At 40.1% G+C, this 25,013-nt stretch overlaps 1 protein-coding gene across 5 annotated transcripts in view; it reads left to right on the forward strand.

Moving 5' to 3' along the window:
- The window catches only part of PAG1 (phosphoprotein membrane anchor with glycosphingolipid microdomains 1), a 118,251-nt gene that overhangs the window by 39,364 nt on the left and 53,874 nt on the right, over nt 1-25,013 (forward strand). Inside the window, exon 3 of one of the 5 annotated variants that reach the window (XM_068932443.1) lies at nt 1,954-2,045. The exons of the other annotated variants lie outside the window; for them this stretch is intronic. The gene's annotated coding sequence lies outside the window, so the exon portion shown is untranslated. The remainder of the gene's footprint in view (nt 1-1,953; nt 2,046-25,013) is intronic. 5 annotated transcript variants of the gene reach the window in all.

Genomic DNA, 25,013 nt, shown 5'->3' on the forward strand with positions numbered 1-25,013 from the left:
TAGTCTGTATCTTGTTTTGAGGCAAGTCAAAAAGAGAACAGGGAAGAATCAGTCCTATCAATATACTGTCACTTATTTAGCGGGCTTTTAAGCAGGGCTTTGCAAATGATTTTTTTAAAAGCTTTTAATATTTGCTGCTAGAAGCTGAGCAACATTATCAATGCATATTCACGGCATATATTGTTGGCACCTGTTCCTGCAGTCCACATCAGGCAGAAATTCCCCTTTGAATTAAATGGGCTTTTTGCCTGACACGCTCTCCCGTTCTAAGTAAATTAGCAGTAATAGACTTGAACTATAAATTATTTTTTGTTCTGGGCTCATTCCTTAATAGTTACTCACCACTAATAAGTGCTCGCCATATCAGCAAGATACAAGAGCTTTTACTCTTTAAAACTCTGCAAGGATCTTTTACTTCAAGGTTTGCTCTACTGGAAGAGGAGTTTAGTTTCTTTTTATGACAAGAGGAATCACTATTAACAGCAAACCTGGAGGTGTAATTAGGACATTACCTTATGCAACTACTACCTTATGCTATGTGAAATTTGAAGTTTTTATCCATTAAGCAGTATTGCCTTCTGCATCCCAGGCTGAGGTAGCCAGTTCTAGGAGGGTTGGGTTCATTTTTTTAGTGCTTTTATTTTCCAGGTATGCATTAATATTGACAAGAGGCTGATTCATGCTAGACTACATTTTTAATATGGATTTAATTCCACCAGGAATCGGGGTAGTGAAACGTGCTGTATGGCAGCTGGCACAACAGCATTTTTAATCAAATAATAGAATCCAGCTGGTGGGGAGTCAACTGAGTTCTGAAGCAGACGTGACTTAATGCAGATCTTCCTGATTTCTTTAATAAAGTGCATTACCTTTGCAAATTAATCACATGTAAAAGGGGGAGGGAAAGCCAAGGGAAAGCAAATTTGTAGGTTTGTTAGAAATAAAGCTCGTTGTTATAACAGGGAGGGAGAAGATGGCGTTTGTGTTATATGCAATGCGTTAACTCGGGCTCTTCGCACATATTGCAAAATTAAGGCGTACTTATGATTACGAGGTGCTGTTTCTGTGCTCTGTCCTTGTGTACTGCATTTGGTGCTCTTTAATTACATGCTACTGTCACTGTCAACAGGAGTCCTCTTCAAGTTAGCTGTCAGTCTCTGTGCTGTACTTAACTGACTAAACTAGAGGGCTGTGGTTTGAACAGTTAACCCCTGCAGCAAAATGCGAGTCTTCTTTGTGGTCACCGAATTGAGTATTGTTTCAGACAGTCCTTTCTCCATAATGCCCTTTTCTGCTACACTTACCAAAGTTATAAAGACTTTGCTGATAGGATTTGGATAGGAGATTCTTATGGACAGGCAGAGTTGAAACAATTGTGCTTCAAAGACAAGTGTAATGCTCCTGAAAAGGTTAGCACCTACAGAAAACCGTCCACTGGTGCCCCGTTATTCAATGATTTTTCTTGTTAGATTCAGTCCCACAATCTAGGCTAAGCACTCAGCCAGGACAAGCAACTCATTCATCGCTTTATGCTTACGAGGGCTTAGTTCACACTGTTGAAAGAAAGAGCAAATGCCACAGGATAGAGCTGTTACGTACATTGGCCAAGGCCCTTTCTCCTCATAGGCTTATCTTTATCCAGGAACTTTAAGCGATACGCTGACTGATTGCCTTTCCGTTATTTCGTGCTGGGTGTTTCTTACTGAACCGAGATGGATTAAGCGTTACCCCACCAGAATGAGCAAGGGCTCGGGGCAGCAGGTATCCCACTGTCCTGCCCTGGACTGGGAAGCTTCAGCCTTTGAGGAGCTGATGACTCCTGTCCCATTAGCTGAAGGTGGAGAGATTTAATATTTCACACAGTCCAGCTCGGAAGTAAAGAAAGCATGAGAAGGCATGTCTGATCTGGCAGAGTGTTTCTCAGCTGGGTGATCCTTATTCTTTCACTCTAAGGTCGCTTGCCTGAGCTGTTGCATGATAGGAAGATCAAAATCACTGAAAATAATCGGACCTCTCCATGATGCATGCTAAAAGTGTGTTACAAGGTAGGTTTCCTTTTTTAAAAACACATATTTTTACTTTGTCTATGTGTTCAGAACTTTCTCATCCCTAAATTCCCGTGGAAGAAGAATACTAAGTATTCTTATGTAGATGGTTGTGATTAATCTCGGCTAACAAAAGAGTATTGATTGCAGCGTTATTGCACTACCCTCTGACAAGATTTTAAAGTAAATATAACTGAAAAACAAAGCCAAATGGATCTAATAATTTCAGTAAGTGTCTTGAAAATAAAAATAGCCATTCGTATGGCTTCAATTTATTGCTTTTATTATTCCCATGATATCTCTGTGGTCTTTGTTTCTCTCTGACAATATTACAATATATATTGGGGATTTTTATTAGGTTTGATTTTTACCATGTCAGTTGCCCTGTCTTTCATATAACTTACTGATGCTGTAGGTAAGTTAAAAATGCATCTGAATGTGGAAAATGTGCAGGAAAAATAAGAATTAATCTGAGATGTGGACAGATATTAATAGGAGTTTGAGGTAGGTACTTCAAAAAAAGTTCATATTAAGCCTTCTGAGGTTGTGCAGTTCTATTTCAGAAGATGCACTGGAAGCCTGATAGGTTTTCTTTATGACTACTCAAAAAGCAATATTTATTTTGGTGCAAAATGTTAGATTTGGAGAATTACTTTTCTTTTATATCAAGGCAAAACTGGGTCTTTTGAAACATTAATGAAACAAGAGAGAAAGATTCGCCCCAGAGAAGCCAAATATCTGTTGGCCGAGCACTTTCCTATAGTGCGGAGAACCCAGTCTCAAGTCTCGTATCTGGCGCATCCTGGGCAAATGCCCTGGCAGTTGGACAGTCAGTGACGTTTGGTCAGGAACAAATCTTTTTCTCTGGTCCTCTGTATTTATCCAGAAAGCTCAACCTGCATCTGGGAAATGTTCCTAATGTTAGCCATCTTAGAAAATGTAGTATTACAGCAAAACAGTTCAGTTTTCATCAGTTTCAAACCAAATTTGACAAATGTATGACTAGATTTTGTTAACTCAAACTAGCCTGGGTGAGCACGGGATGTATTTTTGTTTTGAGAGGGACGCTGTGAGTTAATAGGCAGCGCTCCCCTGTTCTCTAAGCTATCGAGCGGTGTGCATCAAACAGTTGAGGTTGCAGTGACCAAGTTAAAGATATGGATTTGTCTACAGCCGTATTGATTGGAATGGCAACACCTTGGTTTTCCTTTAGAAGTGTTGAATTTAATGTACCGTGTGCAAAGATTTGGCCAACAATCTGTTGATTTTAATGAAGCTGTGTCAGATTCACAGGATCTATTTCAAACAAAACTGATAAATGAAGGGTAGCAGTTTACATACGGGCTATGTAGTTTAAGACAGCAGCTCTTTCAGGACTAATTAGACTGTTTATGAAATAATCTAATAAATATTTAATGGTTTGTTCATTTCTTATAAACAAATACTGGTGCTTGTAGATGCTAATTACATGAGCAGAGCTATTCACTTTGCATGGGCAGAGTTATATTTGCGTTGAAGTGGTTGTTGTTTTCTTGCCAAATTAAAAACAAAAAACAAAAATAAAAACTCATTAAGGCCTGATCCTTCAAACATGCAAGTGCTTAACTTGACTGCTCAAATAATAGTGTTTCAGCAGTGTTGATTTTAATACTCTGATTGTGAAATACCTCACGTAAGTAGAGGGGGGGATTAATACAGCAGTAGTGTTGGTCTATATAAACGGTTGCTAATGAGCACATGTTGCACCCTTCCCTAGAGGCAGAGGAACATGTTTCCTGAGCTGATGAGTAAAATGAAGTTGATTGCTGAAGAAGATTATTGTCCGATACACCTTTTAGTGAGTGGTGACCTCATAGTGAGTGGTTGTGTGTTTTCTTGCGCACAGATTTCCCCGCGTAGAGAGCTGGGTGCTGCTCGCCCGTGTTCGTGCTTCTGTCCTGTTCACCCTATGGTAGCTGCAGCCCCTTCAGCTCACTTCCCTCAGCTGGTCTGGTGATAGCGCAAAGACTTCCATAAAAGTATACAAGAATATTACTTGCGTGCCTTTCCAAATAACGGAAGATAAATTGTTTGCCCAGCGGAAAAGGAATGTTTACTATCTAGCAAGAAAGGAGCAGTAGTTTCCCTCTAGGCTTTACTAACTGGAAAGAATTACGGCAGCTTAAAGCAAACTAGAGCTCCAGAACCTCTTTTGTCAGATACCAGCAAATCCTCAACTGAGGTTTTAGGGAATATTGGGCTAAGACAAGATTAAGAGAGAAGTGGGAGAATAAAAACAGCAGAACAAAAGTCATGAAGGGTGGGGGAAGGAGGTCAGCAACAACAAGATGACAAAGGGTGAGTCTGTGGTGGTCGTTGCTGAGGGGTGACTAAAAACACTCCCAGCAGACAGCGTTTCATACAGGTTTCTGCTAGGCCAAGATCTCATTTATAATTATAGCAAAGTATTTGAAAATCCTCTGCACTACTCTTAGGGCATTGGTTTTCATGTTTATTTTCTTAAAGAGGAACAAATTTGCAGACTCCCCAAATATTCTGAGAAGAAAAACTAGCCATTTATTTAAGTTTATTTTCAATATGCAGAAAGTTGACTCCAAAAGCAAAATGCTAATGTTTGGCTTCAGACTTTCCTGGGAACACAAATAAACTACTGTTTATTTTTTCTCTTCAGAGATTTTGTAGGTGTTTTTATTTCCCCCTCATTCTTTTTAAGCTTTTTTGTACTTATCTAACATCTCACGTAACTTTGATATTTATCTTCGCAATAGGGTAATTTACATGAAGATATGCAGGGTTTTGAGGATGTTTTCTTTACTAGCAGACAGACTAAGGAGTTTTAAATCATTTGTTCTCCGTTCAGTGTCTGTTTTGCAGTGCGTGTTGAAAGAGACATATGCTGCTGCATGTGTGATGAGGCTAATTCTGTCTCTGACTTAATGGAGTTGTTCACACCACGCTTACATTCTGATGAACTGAACGAGAAATTATGAATTTGGGTTTAGAGCGGGCTCTCGGGAGATTGTTTCGTAAAGCGCCAACCCCTTGCTTAGAGCTCTGTGAAACGCACCCAGCTCCAGGTCCATCCCAGCCGGCTGCTGACACCGTGCCCTGTTTTTCGTGGGTCATCCAGGGGACGCTGGGGGGTTTGAAGGTGTCCGGAGGCTCTAATACTGCTCCTGATATAGCCTTGCTGTGAAATTCAAATTGAATCTTGGCAAAGCAGCAAAAACCCGCACAAGTCAAACTCTCCCCGTCTGCGCAGAGTTTTGTTTTCCGAGCCGGAGGCTCCCCATGGCTCTCCCAGTGCCTCTACGCTGGAGCCTCGTGGAAGGGGAGTAGCTGTAAAGAGGATTTTTGTGAACGGGAAGGTTCTGTCCCGACTGCACAGCCACTGTGGATGTTTAAAGCAGGCCCTGTCTTGGCTAAGTCAGGGGTACAGCTGGGGTGGGCCATGGCCAAGCCCGTGGTCATTCTGACTATCCAAATCTGAGCCTCAGTGAATGGCGTTTGAAGATTGCTTTTCAGAGAGCATGTTAAGCAGGGGAAAAATTTAATTTCGCTGTTGTCATTTAAGTCATTGCTGATGCAGATGATTTACTGGCAAATGAGACCTTAGGTCTGCCATAATTTGGGGCTCATCCAAATTTCCATTCCTGTCAATGCAGCTGATCCAAATGATCATTCAGCTGTATACAATGCTGTTCAGTACTTTACTGTACATAAGTCATTCTGATCATGATGGTGAGTGCCGTAGCAAAAAACCCTATACATTAATAAAAAAGTGTGCCTGCTGTCACCACCTTATACCTAAAACCCCAGTGTGGTTCACTGTTATTTTCGTGCATTTCAAGTGGAATATGCTTTAAATGCATACCTCAGAGATCCCTGTGGGTACTTTTAGTGCAGTGTGTAGCGTCACTATTAAATAGCTGAAAATATCACAAAAAATTGTGTTTGACAGAATAATGAAAAATAGGTTGAATGAGCAAAAAATCTAAGTTGGCATAGAGGGAAAGAACTGAAGCTTAGAGTAAAAACCTCTATAATGAGGCATATCTCACTTTATTCAGCAATTGCAGTGTATAAAATATTCCAGCAAAATTTTCCATTTCACATAGCTCACTGGTATGTTCACAAAGAAAGATACTTGTCCCAGATTTACTAAAGTAAGGACAATGAAATTCTTGTAGACCCTAAATGTGTTGTGCGTGTCTAGTAGAAATGTGGAATTGCGTTGCATTTAGATTCATGATGACCTGTCTTTTCTTTTTACTTTGATTTTCCCCTGACTTGTAGTTACTGAAGTCCCTGAAGATTACAGGGGCAGAATGCCTAAAAGTGCTCTTTAATGCTTGACAGCAGGGCTCTGACAGTGTTATACACACATTTTAAGCAGGATAACAATTGAAGGATAATGCTGCACACAATACTGAGGGTTTACAGAAGAAGTAAATGGGGATTTTGCGGCTTATGATGGAGAGTCTTTGATATAAGTGTTTCAAAAATTAGATTAGGGTGTATATCATTTGAAACTCTTTTTCAGTTGTGCTGTAAATTTCATGGCAAGGTTTTGTTGAAATGAGCTCTTGTGGTCTGCGAGCAAGAAAATCAATCAGCGTGTGCCTTATCATTTTTCTATATCCTTGGTAGGGATGCAATTAAATTCAGTCAGAAAGGTCACAGTGTGGAGCATACATTAACCTCACACTAACCCTGTGTATGATACCACCACTGAGAGTGAGTTAATAAAGATATCAGTTGGAACTGTACGTTTGTTCTCTCTTTTCTTCATAGGTAACTGTATCTGTACACGCACACCTTTAATTACGTCTCTGTGCCTAACGTTAGTAGATATCTAGAATACTCGGAGTGCTGTTAAATTATATTCTGGGCTAGCGTATACAGTGGAATATACAGCTGAGTTCCACAGTCGGTGGCTAAAAAAGCTTACGCTCATTTATTGAAGTTCATGTTTATACAGGAGTATGTCAATGAGACAAGACTTTGTTTCATTTCCAGGCTCTGATGATGTTTAAAACAGGAGCTGCAAAAACTGGGTTTAATTCCAACATGCAGTAGAATTTCTGAATACCATTTGCATTATGCACGTTTGCTCCAGATGAGAAAAATGTCATTTCTTGTTGAGAATTGGACAAGTAGTTTAATGGTGAAGAGAATCTTGACCTTTTTAACCTTTTTAATTAAGTTATGGGGAGATATTTGATTTTAGATTTGATTTGGGAGGCCTCTTTAAAGAGGAACCATATGTTTGCAATTTTAGCTATGAAAAACAGTACAGTGTGACATTAAGAACATTAATGCAGTTTCAGGGACAAGTTAGAGAAACGTAATATCCAGCAGCTCTTTCCCAGAAACTAGCAGTGTTTCAGGAGAGAGCATCAAATTTTACATTTAAAGACATTTCTCCTCCTTCATGAAAAGACATTAACTGCTATGTGAGATTGCAGGGTTCCAAATGAATGTATTGAACAATGGGCAATGAGAATGAGAAATATAAAATTTATATTTCATGTTATGAGACAGAACCAATGGAAGTGAAGTTGGGCAAATGGGAACCTATTAGGTCAACCTCTAGAGTATGTAAGATTTTTAGATCAAATTCTGAACCAAAGAATAATTAAAGTCATGGAAGCAAATGGGATAAGAAATGGGGAGCAAATACGTTGTGCTAAGGGAAGCTGGTTCATATTCTTTGGTTCTGTTGCTGAAGAAAGGCAACAGATGTAGTCCATCTCAGCTCTGATAAAGAATTTGATGTGGTACACACATGGAGAAGTATTAGTACGGTAGAAGAAGGAGACTTGGAGAATTCTTAAAGTAGGCAGAGAACTGAATAAAGAGGAGGTGGCAACATTAGTCTTGAAAGTGGAGGGGTGGTCCAAAGAGAGGCTACTAAATAAAGTTCCTCAAGGGAGAAGCAGCATGTTTAATATCTTCCTATCATTGGCGCAAATAAGCTGTAGTGTGCTTTTGAATCTGTAGATGACTCAAAGTTAAGAGTCACTGACATTTCAGAAGAGGATCATAACATCATACAAAAAGGATTAAGTTATCTTCTGAGCCAGAGTAATAGATACGGGATGAAATTTAATTGTGCAAAGCACAAGGTCGTGCTTTCAGAGAATAATAATCAGAATTTAGCCTGTTAGCTGGGAACTCAACAGTTGAAAAACAGGAAAAGATAAACACAGCTATATTAGATAATGTAGAACTACAAGCTACGAGTATGATGCTGCTGTTAATAAGCTAAATGTATTCCAAGAGCATAGTGGGTGATGTATTTCTAACAGGGATAGGAAAGTATTAATAACATATTTTAGAGTATTGACAAAGCACGATGAGAATAGCATGTACCATTCACATTAAAGAAAGATGAGTTCAGAGCGAAACAGTTTCCCAGACAGGCTATCGGGACAATCAGGTGAACAGATCGTGTGGTGTAGCAGAAGGATTTCTAAAAACTGGGCTTGCTTAGATAATAAAACAAAGATTGAGATACTGCTCTCTCCAGGAGGGTAAATACACAGCAGGAAAGTGAATGCCAGGGAGCAAAAAGCGCTATTTCAGCTAAATGACAGAGTGGGCATAAGAACAGCGGAAAGCGAATGGACCACGGATGAAGCTGGGCCAGGAATTAGAGGACAGTCCCTGATTATCTCTGAGGTTCTTGGACAGGCTTTTTCCTGGTGTAGCGGAGGTGAAAATAAGTAGCAGCGCTAAGATGCAATTTCTTCCGTTTGTGAAAGGGACTCGGGAGGTTTCTTGCAAGCTGTTGTTCTGTATTGATTTAAGGTGTTGCTCTTGAGAAATGGGATGCACACGTGCCTCTGCGTGTGTGAATGTTTTAATTAAATGCCTGGCTCCTTCTGCGTGTTCGAAGCATTCCCCGATGGTGTACGTGTCTGTGTGATACGGGCAGTGTGCGAGCAGACATGCCCGCGTGCCCTCAGCTGCAGTACACCCGAAAGGGGAACCCTGTGGAGACCACAAATTCTGTGTCTGCTGAAGGGAAGGTCGTCAGTCAGCTCCGCTGTTCCCATGTCCTTTCCTGTTGCGGGAACGTGCTGCGTTTCTGCTCCTTCTTTGATGAACAGTGATGACTGCTCCTGAGCACAACCTAAATACTGACCTCCCTGCACAGAAATATAAATCTGTCTTCTTCCAGCACATAGGTTTCCCTCTTTCAGCAGTTTCCCGGTGGAGGTGGATTGAAATCAGGCAGATGGGCATTAGAAAGGAGGATTGCCAACAGTAACAGGAAAGTTTGGGATGGGGATGAGGTTTAGTTGGTTGAGAAGATGCAGGTGGTGAGAGAGAACCGAGTCCTGATTCTGCGTCGCGGTTAAGCGTGACGTCGGGCGTTTACGTGGTTGCCTTCCCAAACTCAGACTGGCGCTCTGCATCTGACCCTTCGGTGAGCTTAACTTTGTGCGCCGCTCATACTGCGGGTAGGTACCAGCTCTGTTGTGCCACCTTTCCACGCTGCATGCTGCCATCAGCAAATAAAACAGTATGCTTCAGGACTCTACTTTTGCGATCTGGACTCTACTTTGTGCTCTGAGCAAAGCAGTGTTTATTTGCTGTTTTAATACAGGAATTGGGATAGTTCTTCAAACATGTGTCACAGGAATTTTGAGTGGAAAGCGGGATGTAGAGGGTTGTTTGCTTAGACCTATGGTTACCCTGAGTAATACTGCCAGGCCTGGGCAGCTGCAGTTCTGCACCAGTGCTGCATTTGTATTATTCAGATCAGAGTAAATACCTTTTCTTTTCTGTTCTTACCACTGCTCACATTTCTTATTGTATTTGGTCCTTTGAGATTCACATTGCTCTGCTTTTTCAGGAGAAAGAATCTGTCATAATTTGTATTCTCCCTAATCTTGAAAAAACAGAATTTAAGATTTCGCAGGAAATCCAGCAATTTGTTTTGTCCATTCATATGTAAATGCCCATGTTTCTGCCAAGCTAAAGAATAGAGATGACAATTTATTCCACTTGCGGCATGTGAGGCTTGCTTTCTGGATCAACCATAACAATGGTTATCGTTAGTGAGGTTGTATGCTGTGTAATAAGCAGCAAAAGCATCTGTTTCATTTAATTTTTTTAAGATTATTCTCACCCGGTTTCCTTGCTTACATTGTTTACCCTTGACATGACTATTTATTCAAAATATGTTAAATACATTAATTAAGGTTTTATGGCTGAAGCATGTTTAATATGCACTTTTAGGAAACTACTGGACAGATTTCACAAATGTTATTCCAAGAATTTTACTTGCTGATGTACTCTGCTTTGAGAGTAAAATCATGTCAGACATACGCTGCATGGGAAGCCAGCAAACGTGAGAATCAAGAATGACTTGATGCTACAAACAAGAATGTGCAGTTTTCCCCTTTCTTTCCTTCCTCTAGTTCTGTTGTAAAGCAAACAGGATTGGCATATATTCCACCTTCATGAGAGCACAGCTTTTGCATTTCTACAGTAAAAACAAAAAGTTTGGTTAGAGCTTTCCCAAGAAGGATTGAGGAAGCTATGGCATTGTCAGGTGAATCCACCATTTCTCTGAAAGAAATCTGGTTCACAGTTCAAATGAGCAGAAGTTACGCTCACAGACAGGTACTGTGCATCATTTCATTTTTCGTGACATAAATGTGTACAAACATGCACAGGAACTATTTGCTTTACTGTTAATTTTCTAGTTAATGAGGTCTTAAAATTTGTATAAGAATTGTATTAATTTTTATATAGTGGCATGGTGAAGGTTGAAGAATATTACTTAAACAGTATTGAACCTCACCTTGAGCACTGAGGTTCATGGGTTTATTCATTTGGTATCTCTTAAATTTAATAGAGATGATAGTCATGGGGGTAAAATAAAATGACAGAATCCTGCTTGAGGAATAAAGCAGCTCCCAGCCTTATCATTGCTTCTTCTTAAGGAGGGCAGAAAGAAATACAAACAAGCTTGTTCAAATCTGAGATCAGAGTGATGATGTTTCTCTTAAACTCATTAAACAAAGTGAAGAAAGAAAACTTGTGCAGTGGGGATTCACATCCCAATTATTCCTGCAGTTATAGCGTAGTATGGGAACTATTCTTTCTATAGTTGGGAGTAGTGGAATGCTTGCTTCTTCGGTCAGAGGCCTTATTTTATGATTTTTGTATTATCAGCGTCACCTTTTTGCTAATATTTCAGATATTCTACAATCTTCTGCTTTTCAGAATTGTTTTCTTTCTTTTCATTTTATGACTGAAAGTTGCTTCACCGTAATTTGGAAGTTCTTAATGGTATTGTCAAAGAAGAGGCCATTCCCACAAAATTAGAAGAGCGATCCATAGCTTTTCCTATCCTTTGGAGAAGAAAAACACAAGACAATTATATTACAGAAAAATGATTTCTGATCTTCATCGAAAAGGGAAATCTATTTCTAATCTGGTTAGAGTTAAGAATTCATGATAACCACCTGTATGAAAATGTTAACCGTAGTAACTTATTAAAAAAGTCCAGCTCAAAATCTCAGCATTTTTTTTCCTGAATAATGTTTCCTGGTCTGTTTGACATCTCAGGGAAGAACATCTGCTTCAAAGATGTGTTTATAGTTAAATTATGACTCTTTGCCTTTTCAAACAAGCTTTTCCATCATGCTACCTCATACAGCCGGTAAGAAGTCTCCAGCTGTTGTGGGCAAGCTCTGTAGTATCAGCAGTATCTGGTTTGGTGTGACTTCATTAAAGGTTAGAAAGATAACCAGACTCACTCCTTAGTAGGAATGTCTTTGTTCATCTTTTTCCCTAAAAAAAAAAAAAATTGTGATTTTTATTCATGTTTTTCACAGGTTCCTTTATTAAAAATGGACGTGTCTCATACATTGGGCTATTAAAAAGAAAATTCCTTACAACAGAGTGAGACGTAAGGATAATAGTATTTAGAAACACCTGGTCTGTGCTCAAATTTTTCATTATCTTCAACAACTTATTTGGAAATCCTGTATTTCTAAGTTCCAGCCCAGATTTTCAGTAGGTTTCCGTGAATTTACTTATAGGAATTTGCAAATAATTGATACCTAGGCTGTATTCTGTCCCCACAGGATTTTTTTTCAGTGGACATTCAAACAATTATCCTTTATTGACATAAATACTTATGCAAATGTTTATCATTTATATCCATTAACTAATTTAGTTACATTTATATTTACATTAATGAAAATGTATTATGTTAATGTAAAATGTTAATTGCATGTACTTGCATGTTCTCGCTGCAGCAATATATTAGCCTAAGGATGCTACTGGGTATCAAGGGGACCAGGGTTCCCAAAACTTCTTGACCTGCTTCGTTGCAAAAAAGCAGTTAAAAGCCCAGTGAGGATATGAAATGCCTTTCACAGCTGTGACTCCATAACATATGTTAGTACTTTATGTGAATACGAGTAGAGACAATTTAAACTCTCCATTTGGCCAATTAGTCTGATGATGTCTTTTCTTTGACAACAAAGATGCCATTGGCAAAACCTATCCAAAAAGGACAGAGTGGATATCCCTGCAGAGGCTGTCTAGTATGTTGGGATGCTTCTGGAATACAGCTAGCTATTCGTAACAGATGTTTCCCATTAACTGTAATAATCCTGAAAAACAAATGAACTTTCTTCAAGATCTCCTATATGAATATTGGCGTAGCAGAATCCTCCTTAGCCTGGAAGATCTTGTAGCATCAGTGCTTGAGGAGGCAAAAAAAATCAAAAGGCGTCCATGTGCAGAAGGGAATTGATGAGAGAACTTTAGTCTCATTTGCCCTGTGTTTCCTGGCTTTTTTTCTCTTCCTAGCTTTTTTTCTCCAGCGAGCCCTCACTGTCATCCCAGCCGTGGTCCCAAGGCAACGCCGCCACGTGGTGATGAGCCCTGGCACGGTTTCATAGGGCAGGAAGTTCATCGTAGTTACATTTCCTGTCAGAGCCTTATTGCTTTATTTTCTTCCGTATGGGTATATATCTATCTTTTCATACCTGTTGCTATATTTAAGTAATTTCAATTTAGACTTTAATGATTCAAATAGTTTTTATTATTTTCCTTTTATGAAGGCGCCAGTGTTTTCGCCAGTTCTATTTATTTCTCTTTTCACAGGTCTCTTGTAAGGTGGGTCTTTGGTCTGATGTCATGTAATTCTTAGCAGAGGGGTTGTTCTAGGAGGTCCCTTCCAACCTTAACCCTCAACCATTCTGTGATTCTTGTGGTCTTAAATTCATATATTATGTTTTTAATTGTTCAGCTTATATGGTAGATTCCATTTTGGGGCAGTTGTTAGAAGCATCACTGGCATTGCTTGTTTGTTTTTATTTCTGCTCCTTTCAAAAGTTAAAGCCCTGAATGAAATTATTTGGCCTCTCCGTGTTCCTGTTGGAAGACTCGCAGCACGTTCCATGAGTGAACACAAATAAGAGGCTTCAGCCCCGTGGAGTTCCTGAGTGTTCACCAGGCAGAAGCTTGATCTCACTGGCATAAACCAACTGCTGCAAGGTTATCTTGAGGTTTCCGAACTTTTGTTAGAGTAGGAAGATATTAAATCTTGCTAAGTTGGCCTGGATGCCTACTGGACAGATAGCTCAGGCTTGGTGAACGGCAGGATTGACACCTAGATGGCAGCCGCTCTAACCACCACACATGCTGATCTTGGTGCTTTTCAGTTCAGCAGAGATATTCATCTGTCCATGCTTATCCTGAGTTGCCTCTGTCTTTCCAGAAGCTCAAAGGTGCTGCTTTCTCCGGTGCAGCTACCGCAACCTGCGTCTGCCCTCTGGAGAGCGCAAGCCTGCCAGGAATGGCCCCACACTGATGTCGGGGATGATGGGGTAGTGTCACAGCCCAAATCAGGTAGCTCCAGATAACAAGGAGAATGCTGCACCCTTATTTATTGTTCACATTCAGTTCCGTAAAGCCTTGCCTTGGAAAGCGCTGGCAAGGTGTCCTGCTTGGGTGCCACAGGATCAAGGTCTCCACTCAGAAGTGCAGTCAGCCTTGCCATGGGGAGCAAAAGCTGGTGCTACTGACCTAGTGGTATGGCTGTTAGACATAAAATCCACCAGCACTGATGGGTGTAGTCTTCCCATTCACTCACGTTTATTATTTAAGCCTTTTTATATGATGAAGTTGTTAGTGCAGTTGTAAGGTAAATTCTCTGTGCCTGCTGCTCTTACATGAGCCGTCGGTGACTCCCTGTTTCCTCTTTTGGCTTCTGGGAATTCTGCTTTGCAAGCTGTAAAGGAGCCACGTAATGTTTCTCCAGGGAACCCCCAACTGATATGATTGTAAGCCACTTTATTTTCTGATACGTTACTTCACGTTATCTGCTTTCAGTAGAGAAATATATGTTTAAGAGTTAAAAAGTTTAACACTACCCAATAGTTCCTTACTAAACTTTTTTTAAGGGAATTTTTCTCAAAGCAGGCTTCATAGTTTTCAGTATTCAATAGCACCTCTAATTTACTGCAGTGCTAGGAAAACTTAAAAGATAGCATTTCTCCTGTGATAGTAATCTTTCACGTTCCATGTGTGCAATTCAGTTTTGCTTTGTTTTCATATATGTGTTCGTCTGTCCTTCAGACACCAGGAATGAGAACATAAAATAGTATGGAGGGATAGGGGTTTGAGTTTTGTCTGTTTTATCTCAAGGCAGCATTGAGGATAGCAAGATGATGCTGTGTCTAAATGATCGTATGTGTCATTCTTGCAGGGTCAAAGCCAAAATAAGGATAAGACATGGCGAGGGCTCTGGACCAAATGGAAATTATAAAGCAGAAAGTAAAGGATAAATGGTTCCTGTAAATTATATCTGTGTTGAAAAAGACTGTCAAGAACAGTTTTTTAGATTTTTTTTTTTTTAGCATGCATGGGACAGAATGTAGTTAAAACAGTCCTTTGAAAAGCTTCATCATAAACAGGGTGATGCCCAGAGAAAGCAGAGAAATAAATGATTGATACAGCTTAGCACACTTGTGACAAGAGAAACCGTGGTGCAGGTGCACAGTGGGTCAGGTTCTGTTCTTTTCAGCAGAGCAGCATTGCACTGAGATTTGTATGGGCAAAATAGAATGTAAAGTGATAAACATGTTAGGAATGCAATCTTTCAGATTATTTGCAGTTGTTTTCCAGCATGCATTTTAACCACCTCCTGGCCAATGTGGAGAAAGAACAAAGCCATGGCCATCCAAAACAAATTTCTCATCATTTTGAGAGATGCTCTTGCAGTGTAGATGAAGCATTAATGCAGTGTTGCTTTGGCATGCCTAGGGGATTTATATTGTGTTGATTCAGTGATGAATCAAGTAGGCAATATCCAGTGCTGTGAGTGGTACTGTTAACACTTTCGGCCCTGAAGAGCTGAAACAGCCAGTAGAGAGGAAGCCTGGGGATGCAGCTGGAATAAAGGGATGGCTGAAGCACAGAGTAGATGAAGTCAGAGGTGGTAAGTCACAGTTACCAGCAATCCTTAACCTCGCGCATCTCGTCTTTCCATCTGTGGGTTTGTATGTTGGTTATACTGGGTGATAGATATATGCGCTGTCTGGAGGCATGTAACTTCACCTGTTCATTCTGTTATATCCTCCCCATGTTAAATATTGGAATAGAAAAAAAAGTAGCACTGTGAGTGTTGTACTTTTTTAAAAAGGAACTATTTGCAATTTTTTCAGATCAGTAAGAAACAACGTAAAGGCCAAAGCATGTGATACCTCCCCTACTGACTGACAGCATTAAGTTCACGCAAAGGATTTGCATGCTTGCTGTTTAACTGAACAAACCTCTAAATGACTACCGAACATCTTCACATGTTTTGCTTGCCATTTAATCCAGCAGCTTTTCTTGGTCATAAGCTTGTGAATCACAAGCAAAATATGTTTTATTTTTTGGCAGGATTTGGAATTAATGGACAGACTGAACTTCAAAAAACAAAAAAAAACCCCAAAACAATAAACAAGAACTGCAGTTTCGTAAAAAGAGGCAAGGAGATTTCTGAGGGTGTGTACAGAGCTGAGATTTTTGAAAGGGTGTCCTCCAGCACAGTTTTACCTTTGTGCTAATAGGATCTCTTGGAAAAGGTCTGTCTGTGGCTGGTATTTCACATTCTTAATGTCTGTATTTTAATTTTCAGGGGGCTGCACATATGAAATAACTCACTCCTTATTTAAGTTTTTCTCTATGTCCTATAAAATTAAGAAAGTGAAAATTGAGAAATCCTCCTCATTAATTTTTCTGAGCCTGATAAACCATTTTTCGTGGAACAAAATTATGCTCTATGAATGCTCCTTTCACTTTCAAGGAATAAGAACTGATTGCGCAGGGAGTCCATTCCAGTCTCATATTCCTAGAGGATTTGTCTGAGTCAAGATTCGGGCTTTGACTCACTGTGACTTCTAGTGTCGAGTGTGGAGAGGATGCTAAGTTACCTTGAAAACCTGATTTGTAAAGTGAAGGGGAAAGGAGAATATTTTTGTTTCCCCTCCTCAGATAGTAAAAGCAAAGGTAGGAAGGGTACAAGTACCATTTGTACTGTTATTCCTGAAATGCTTTAGAGGAGGTAGTGCCCCACTAATTTAAAATTAAATGTTTCTGCTGCTTGCACTGTGTAAGACGCACTCATCTCTCTGACTGTAAATTTAGCAGCACTTTACTGCCTGGATTCCCACAGTACCAGCAAGCGATCGTAGTTGAAGGGAAGTTAAGACTCTCTCCGTCATCGTGGGACCATCACTGATTTGTCAGAGGCAGCAGTTGGAGTCCCTGTGGGAAGGTTCACAGCTGGCTGCAGCTGCCCTGGTGTATTCCTTTCAGAGGGAGGAATGCACATTAAAAATGAGAAAACCTGTGATGAATTCCATTAGCAACTGTTAGGAGGGAAACTAGCTAGGGGAGATGAATTTTAGTAGAACAAAAACTGTTTATATAAAGCCGCCTTCACTGTTACAGTAACTGACAGCTATAACACAGTGACTTCTGTTCCTGTGCCCCAGTTCAGTTTGCAAGGGGAATGGAGGCAAGAAGCCACCGACTTGCTTCCTGTTCAGACAGGGCATATAACACTCCAGAAGGTCCTTCCCAGATGCATCGGAGGTGCTCGGAGTAGTGCTGCCCCACTGGCATCCCGGCTGCCTTTCTCTGCTCGCAAGAAAAGGGAGCTCAGTGAAAGCCAGGCACTCTGTGTGTGGGGGGGGGGGGGTTCTTTACTTTCTTTTTCCCTTTCCCTCAGACTGAACTGAAAATGTTTGTTCTCGCATCCCTATCTATCCATCTGTCTATTTTGATGTGGGAGAAAGCATGCTTTGAAGCCCTTACAATTCCCATGAATTCAATGCAAATACTGAACAAGAATTTCAGGATTTCGTTAAGAGCATTTTTTCCTAAAGGTAGGCTAATGTCATCCTCTGTGATCATCAGTTACGTATTCTGGCAAAGCTTACTCATTACGCGATAAACAAGTCTCATCTTTGATCTTTGCTTTAGGGTTTTATGCTAGCATCTACTGCGTGCTGCTCCCAGTTTAATAAATTGTCATGGGCCGTACTGTGTATTATTTTGTCCGATGTATTTTCTGCAGTGAAGAGTCTGGGGGTGATGTATAGCCTCCTGCTATCCCACTGGCTGTGTTAGCAACGTTGTGTAAAACTGACGGAAGTTACATTCAAAGATGAAAGAAATCTGCTTGGAATTCACCCGTTACTGCAGGGTTCCTTAGCATTTTGTCCAATCCCTGCTGGGTGATTTAAAAGATTATTATCCAGAGATGGAGGCATACAGGCACTCTACCAAGTCTTCGTTCTTTAGATTAGAGAGGTGCTGATTAGAGAGGCGATGCCCTATGCTCTCCACCCATCAGGGTGGACTCTCAAGCACAGGAGGAAAATGGTAGGTTATGACACATAAACAGCAGATAACTGGAAAATTCATTCATTAAAACGAAGGGATCTGGACAGATGAAAGCTTATTGGTGGTGGTCTGTCCTGGCCGATTCAATTTGGTATTACCCGCTCTGTTGAGTTGTGGGGGCTTACTTGATAATAACCATAGGAAATCTTTGTTGTAGATGCTGGCTTTCATATATCACAGGCTAGTAGGGTGGAGGTACACTGATTGCCAGGCCTTTGCTTGCTTGCTGTAATTGATTCTAGATGCTTGAGATAGTTTTCATGATGTTGTCATTACAAAAAAAAAAAAAAAAGCTGATGTAATGGCCATGCTGTGCATAAAACCTTTATGAACAGATGAAGAAGGATGAAACTGGTCTGTTGTTTTATTTTAATTTTTACCCTTTCCATGTTAATTGCTGCTTCTGGAAGCACATGGAAAAGGAGTTCAGCATTCTACTTCAGTTCACTTCACTCTCCATTTAGCCATGAGAAATCTTTATTTCAGATGTTGCACTGAGTTTAAAATATTTTTGAAAATCAGAGCAAAGTACAGTTTCTCAGCCCGCTTGCCTAAGCCTAGCTTTATCAGCTACTTTTGAGATTTGCTGTTTTACATTTCCTGTTTAATGGCTATTAATCTAAATTCTTTCGGTCCAGCCTCCTGAACCAAGGTTGGGTGAGGCTCCCATATACATGCCAGTCTATCTGCAGAGAATATGTCAAAGGAAGTACAAAGTATTTAAGGACAATAATGTGTCTTATATGTGTTCTTACAGGTACTATTCTACAGGACTGTGATATTTCACAGGTCTAGAACAGGGGCATATGCGGTCCGAATAAACAGCATAAACTCCCAGGACAACAGCAGCAGGAAAGTCCTAGAACGCCCAGTTGTTACTGAGCAGTTATTCATATGTCTTGGGCATCCTACACATTTGAGGGGCCATGAGCTTCTTCAGGCTGCTTTTTCTTTGGTACGTGTAACTGAGGTCAAATTTTGGGCAGTATTCCTAGATTTCAGGCTAGTGCCACATAAAGCAGATGCACAGGCAGACAGCTCTGTCTACCTCATTCATGTGAAGTAGGCGTGTCTTCACTTTGAAGAACACTACAAACAGCTTTGGCTGAATAAAGAAATATTCAGTGTAGTTAGCCAACCTTCTGTTTATATTTTGATGTGGTTTAAGGTTGTTCATCTGTTTTCTCCTGATTTGTAAACCAGTTTTCACTGTCAAGAGTGTACTGGTGATTGATAGTCAAAGAGACCAGGAACCGTTAGCTGACAGTCTGTATCCTATCCTGTTATTCCTGAACTGAAACTTCCGGTGTTAAACACTGTCTCAATTCACAGCAGTTAAACCAAATTTACCAGTTTCTCTAAGGACTCTTGGGGGTGGGGGGTAGGCGGGGGGATAGATTCCTGGTTTTTGGTATAGATGAATGTTATTGTTAGCAGAGGCATTGCTAGCACCGGTTCAATACATAAATATGTTTCCAACAGTTTATACATAGCAATAGCTCCTTTGGTAAAAGGACTTGTATGGTTTGTGCAAGTACTTGCTTGTAGAGATGAAATTACATGTTAATCATTATTTTTCATATAATGTGATTTGCTGAATACGAACAGTTTTATCTGTTACGCTTTTGCTGAGTGTGATGCCACCACTCCTGGCAGCCAAGCTGGGATAATTCAAAGAGGGCTGACAGCATCAGCCCTAGAAGAATTCAAGTCAGCCTCGGGAGGCAGGAAGCAGAACAGTCGCGGCTGGTGACGCAGTAGTGACACAGGTATCCTTTTCTCAGCTGCTTTGTCACAACTTGTCAGGGAATGACAGGAGGCTGTCATTGTGCATCTCCCTGTAGCGTTTATAATCTCAAAATTAAGTCCTTGAATAATACACAGACTGATATTGTCTGGTGGCTATTTTGCTAATTACCATGGTGTCGCTTCAATTTTGAAAACCTCTGTCCACTAGTATCCTACAGTCTGGGCTATTATTTCCAGCATGCTTTAATCAGATTTGACATTAAAAAAAATATATGATTCCCTTGTGCTTTTATAGTTTAGAAATTTGATTTAGATAATCAGATCTTGTCCATATTTCCAACTAATTCAAGAGAATTTCTCCTGGTTAGCTATGACAATATAGGAAAATGGATGGCTTTGCACTGTTTTTAACCAAATCTAAACACATTTGAATGTCATGAGTCAGAAAGAGCTTTGACCTGAAATGTAATTCAGGAGTGGAAAATAGGAAGAGTGGGAGGTGGCAGGAGAGGATTAACTAAACAGAAAAGAAAATTCGTAGTCTTTCATGACTTTGCTCCTGTTAAATGCAGTGGTCTAAAACGCTCTTGTCCTAGAACAGTTGGGTCTTATAAATGGGAGACATTTGAAGATTAGGAAGAGTGGAAAATTAAATCTTACTGAAGTGTTTTTTTTCTGCATTTTAAATCAAAATTAGGAAGCTGCAGGGAAGAGTACAAGGCAGCCAGAAGTCAAAGGAAACACATTTGTAACCATTCGTGTCCTAATGAGTAGCATTAGGAAACCTTTTGTAAGTATTTAGCCTTGACCATAGCAGATTGAATACACTTGGTCTTGTCCGGAATAAGCAATCCCAGATCTGTCAAGTATCTGGGTGAACAAACATTTGGCAATTCCAGTTACTACAAATGGAAACCAAGGAGCTATGATGAAACGCTTGACAAATACTGGGTTACTGGAGTCAAGTGAGGTGAAAGTTTCAGTTCCATTGTCACTGCTGATCTGACAGATAGCAAGAGAAGAAGGACATTTGCAAATAATATCAGGTGTTCTTAAAAGAAATGCTTCTCTGAATAATTACTGAATGTAAATCAGCATACGAACTTAAGCTAAGAAGATTTAAGACAATGATTTGCGTTCTTGTAATTCAGAATCAGAATGTTAAACTCCCTACGTATGGGTACACTTTAAATCTTCATAAGGCCTTGACTTGACTCCTGAAAGAGGGGGCTTTAAACTCATGTTAGATAACCCGTATTAATGTCCAAATGGCAATAAATCTTATGTAACTTTTATAGGTGCTGTCTCTACCTTAGCTAGTCAAGAACCTCCAGTAACGGACAGACTGTTGAGAGGCAAATTATCTACACCCAAGTAAAATACTTCAGTGAGATAGCTAGCTTAATCTGAAATACAACCCCTTTCAGAAATGAATACTGTCCAGGGTGTGCAAGTCCTCAGTACACACAGGAGATAGGAAAACACTTTCTGGAACTGACAAGCTCCCAGCAACAGTATGCCAGGGCAAAAAGTGGTGCACTCCAAATATGTGATTAAGGTCTGTTTGATGTGTTCCTGCCCTGGATTTCCAGGGGACAGAGAGGACCTCACGCAAGGCAACCTGTTCTGGGCTCAGGCAAGTAGGAGGACCCAATGTGTGGCACGAGGGCAGAGTAAGCGGTCTGGAGTGGGGTGCCGGAAGAGTCAACATGTTATTTCACGTAGGACCCAACAAAATTTACCAGTGCCATGCAGTGTTGCCAATAAAATTGTCAGTGGAAGTAATTCTCTCTCAAAAAATAGTGTGGGGGAATGGTGGTGATGAGTTTGACTGGGAAAAACTGTAATTTAGAAAAGCTGTGTTATCAAATTAGTTTTCATCAACAGCTGACTCCAAGTTTAACTAAGATCTCTAAGGTTATGGCTTCATTATCACTTGATTCAGGCTCAACACATCTTTGTTTGACTAGCTGAAGATTCAATGTAACACCTATTTACAGAAGTAATTTGCAAATGTTGGTCTGATCTGTATGGACAGAGATGTTCAGAATTTGCTTAAAGATGTTTGCTTTGTATTTGGAAAGATTTAATGTGATATCAAGGTTTCAGAATGTGCTCAACTTCAGTGACTAACTCTTTACATACTTTACTGGAGAAGGAAACTCGATCTTCTGTATTTTGAAAACTGTATGTAGTATCCCTCTGTCTCTTCAGTAGCAGGTGTAAAGTGTGTGTGTGTTTCAAAAGACTGTGATCAGACCAGATTTATCAAAATAAGAGCATACTGAAAATTCTGAAAAACACTCTGGAACTCCAGAGACATATCCTGCACTTTATTATCCGTGAGAAGGTGTGTATTGTGTTCTTTTCTCTTCACGTTTTTAAAGAAAAATCTAATTTAAAGATATTCTCTCAAACTTTAATTCTGCAGTTTCTTAATGCATTCCTCCATTGAACGACGAACCTCTTTTGCCATGAGCAATATGTCTTTGTGCTTTTATACTCTTTTTATACTTTGTGCTTTTATATTTGAAAGCTAAGAATGTGTGAGATAAAGGAGAGGGAGATTCTGATCGCAGTTGGATGGTATACATCCAGAGATATGGGAAATTAATAGAATTACTGTGAATTTACCCCAGTGCAGATGAGAAGGTCATCGTCAATACTTTAAAGTAATCGTGAGAAGCATCTTCTGTTCCTCTGAAAGTTCGTGTTTTGTGTGGCAAAAAGCAATGTCCTGATCTTGACGTGCCACAGATCTGGAAGAAGTCAGGAAGGCATGCAAAAAATCGAATAGGATCACAAAAACACAGACGGAGAAGCATCTCCAAGGAAAAATTTGATAAACTATGCCATATAACTGTAACTATGCCATATAAACTGTGTATATGTAAATGATAACTCTATACATTTGTTTACCAGCACAAACGCTATGATGTTTTGCTGTTGCATCTGGATTTGTCTGCACTAGATGCGGATATGACCGCTTTAACTAAAATCTAGGGGTGCGGATAGCTAAACTCTTTGAGATGAAATGAGATGGCGCAGGCAATCTGTAGCCCTTTCTTCTGCTCCAGACTCACGACTTTGAAATGCAAGTGACTGTCACTGTTGTTTTTACCTGCCTCCTACCCAAAGCATACCACGTATTAGGCATTATGCACTAAACAGCCTACTGATACTGTATTTCATTTCTCAACCTTTGCACAGTAAAGGGGGAAATAGTATGAGAAGAGTAGTGGCAAGGACCACTGATTCATGTGTTCTAAAAACTTCAAATAAACAGTAAAGGGAGGGGAAATAAAGCTGACTTACAGGACATTGCTCTTGATTAGACTTGACGTTGTTTTAGTTGAACTGATTCTGCTTGCCTCTAGCAACAAACATTTTCTAATGTACTTTAGCGATAGATGTTGCATCCCCTACTGTTTATTGAATTGTGCATGTAGGCTGGCCTCCATGCAGTTCTCTGGTTTAGGGCATCTTTTTGACTCTAGACAGCTAACTGGTTCAGCACTTTTTTTTTTGTTAAGCGTAGGTTATGTATTTTTGAGATCACTTATGTAATTCTATAGGGCAAAATGAGATCACATCTGAGACCCATCAGCTGTGATACTGGCCCTGGAAGCTAAATGCATGTGCTTCTCTGAAATATATTTTGGACATTTAAGATGTTCTGTCAAAGAACATCTGTTCTTTCATTGCCGCAGAGTTGTCTGGCTCTGCTGGTGTTAAGCAATCCTGATCCTGCCTGAGTCCAGTTGGAAGGATGTGTGGGACAAATACCTTGATTTCTCTTTTTGGTGTATTAATAGGTAAAAGGAATAACTTTCCTTAAGAACTATTATTAAAGAATAAAATTAGAAGAGGTGGTTGCTCATCTGCAGCTCTCCATTCTCAGCTTAATTTTGAGTAAGAAAGAGATGCACAGTCTTAGTTGGCTGTTAGTATCCACTGGCACTGCCGCTGAATTTTCCTGAAAAAGGATGTCAGAGTTTGGCCTCAGTCAAATACTTTCAAACAGTCAAATTATTTTTAAAAAAGTGATAATGAATTCTGTGTATAAATATCCCTCTTATTTTGCTGTCTCATGTTATAAATTCATATGCAAGAATTCGGAAGTTGACTCTGCGGGATTATTTGTTACTCAAGATAGAGGTTGACAGTTTCCCAACATTTTAACAACAAAAATGGGCGACTGGAGCTTGGGCACCAAGGGATACGTGCCTGGCCCTGCTCAAGAGTCTCAAGCCTGACCTGGTAGGACCTACTAAAGGGTGAGAGAAAGCCCCTGTAGGATTGCCAACAAGTCACCAATTAATGCTAATTGCATGGGAAATCATTGTAATGGTGTGATGGTTCATCTGGAACCTGGAAAGTGTCCACAGTTGTGCTGCACCCTAGGACTGTATGTCTCTTGTTAGTTGTTACTAGAAGAACACATATTGTTGCTTGCCACTCTATTCAGTTGCAGGATTGTAAGATCTTAATTACAATTAATGTGAAGAAATTTGAAACAGCTACTGTGTATCATGTGGCTTGACCCGGGAACATTTTAGTTAAATTGTAATATTCCTATTGGTTTCAGCAGGGATCGTCAACAACCTCTCTGGAGCCTGTGCAGGATAAATAATTTTTCATTTTCTGATAGAAAAGAAAGCAAACCTGAAGTTACATGAAATAGATCCCGAGTACACACTGTAGTCCTTCTTTTAGAACAAGAAAAATACAAGCATCTAACTGTAAAACGGTTTCCTCGTTTGTCTCTCTCTTTGCCAAAGAGAGCTTTGGAGAAAACTGGGATTTAAAATCCTGCCATCCTCCTCTCTTCATATTGACAGCTGTAAACATCTGCTAAGAATGTGATTCATTGTCTCATCAAATACTTGCTCGTGAAGATCATTAAGCATTGCGCCTTCTTGAAAATTAAAACGGTAACGTCATGTGGAGGAAGTGAAGAGCCAACTTGTTCGGAGGCTGGCTGAAGTATGATTTCAGAGTCTTGTGACAGAAGCCGTAGCATCAACCCTCTGTTGCAGAAATAAAACCACAGCAAAAAGAAACGAGTTCCAAGCGAGCTCCAAAATGCAGGCAGTGGCAGATGGAAGTTGTAACACACACTGCTGTGTCATCTTTCTGAGATTTTGCCTGTCGTTGTTGATCTTTAAAAGGCAGACAAGGCTTCAAGTCATAAACTGTATTTCATATAACTCCTCCCTTATTTCAGATGCTTGCTCACGCAGCCACCCCCGTATCCGAAGCACAAACGTGTGAAACAAGGCAGAG

This window comes from Struthio camelus, chromosome 2 (genome assembly GCF_040807025.1).
Source record: "Struthio camelus isolate bStrCam1 chromosome 2, bStrCam1.hap1, whole genome shotgun sequence".
Taxonomy (NCBI): Eukaryota; Metazoa; Chordata; class Aves; order Struthioniformes; family Struthionidae; genus Struthio; species Struthio camelus.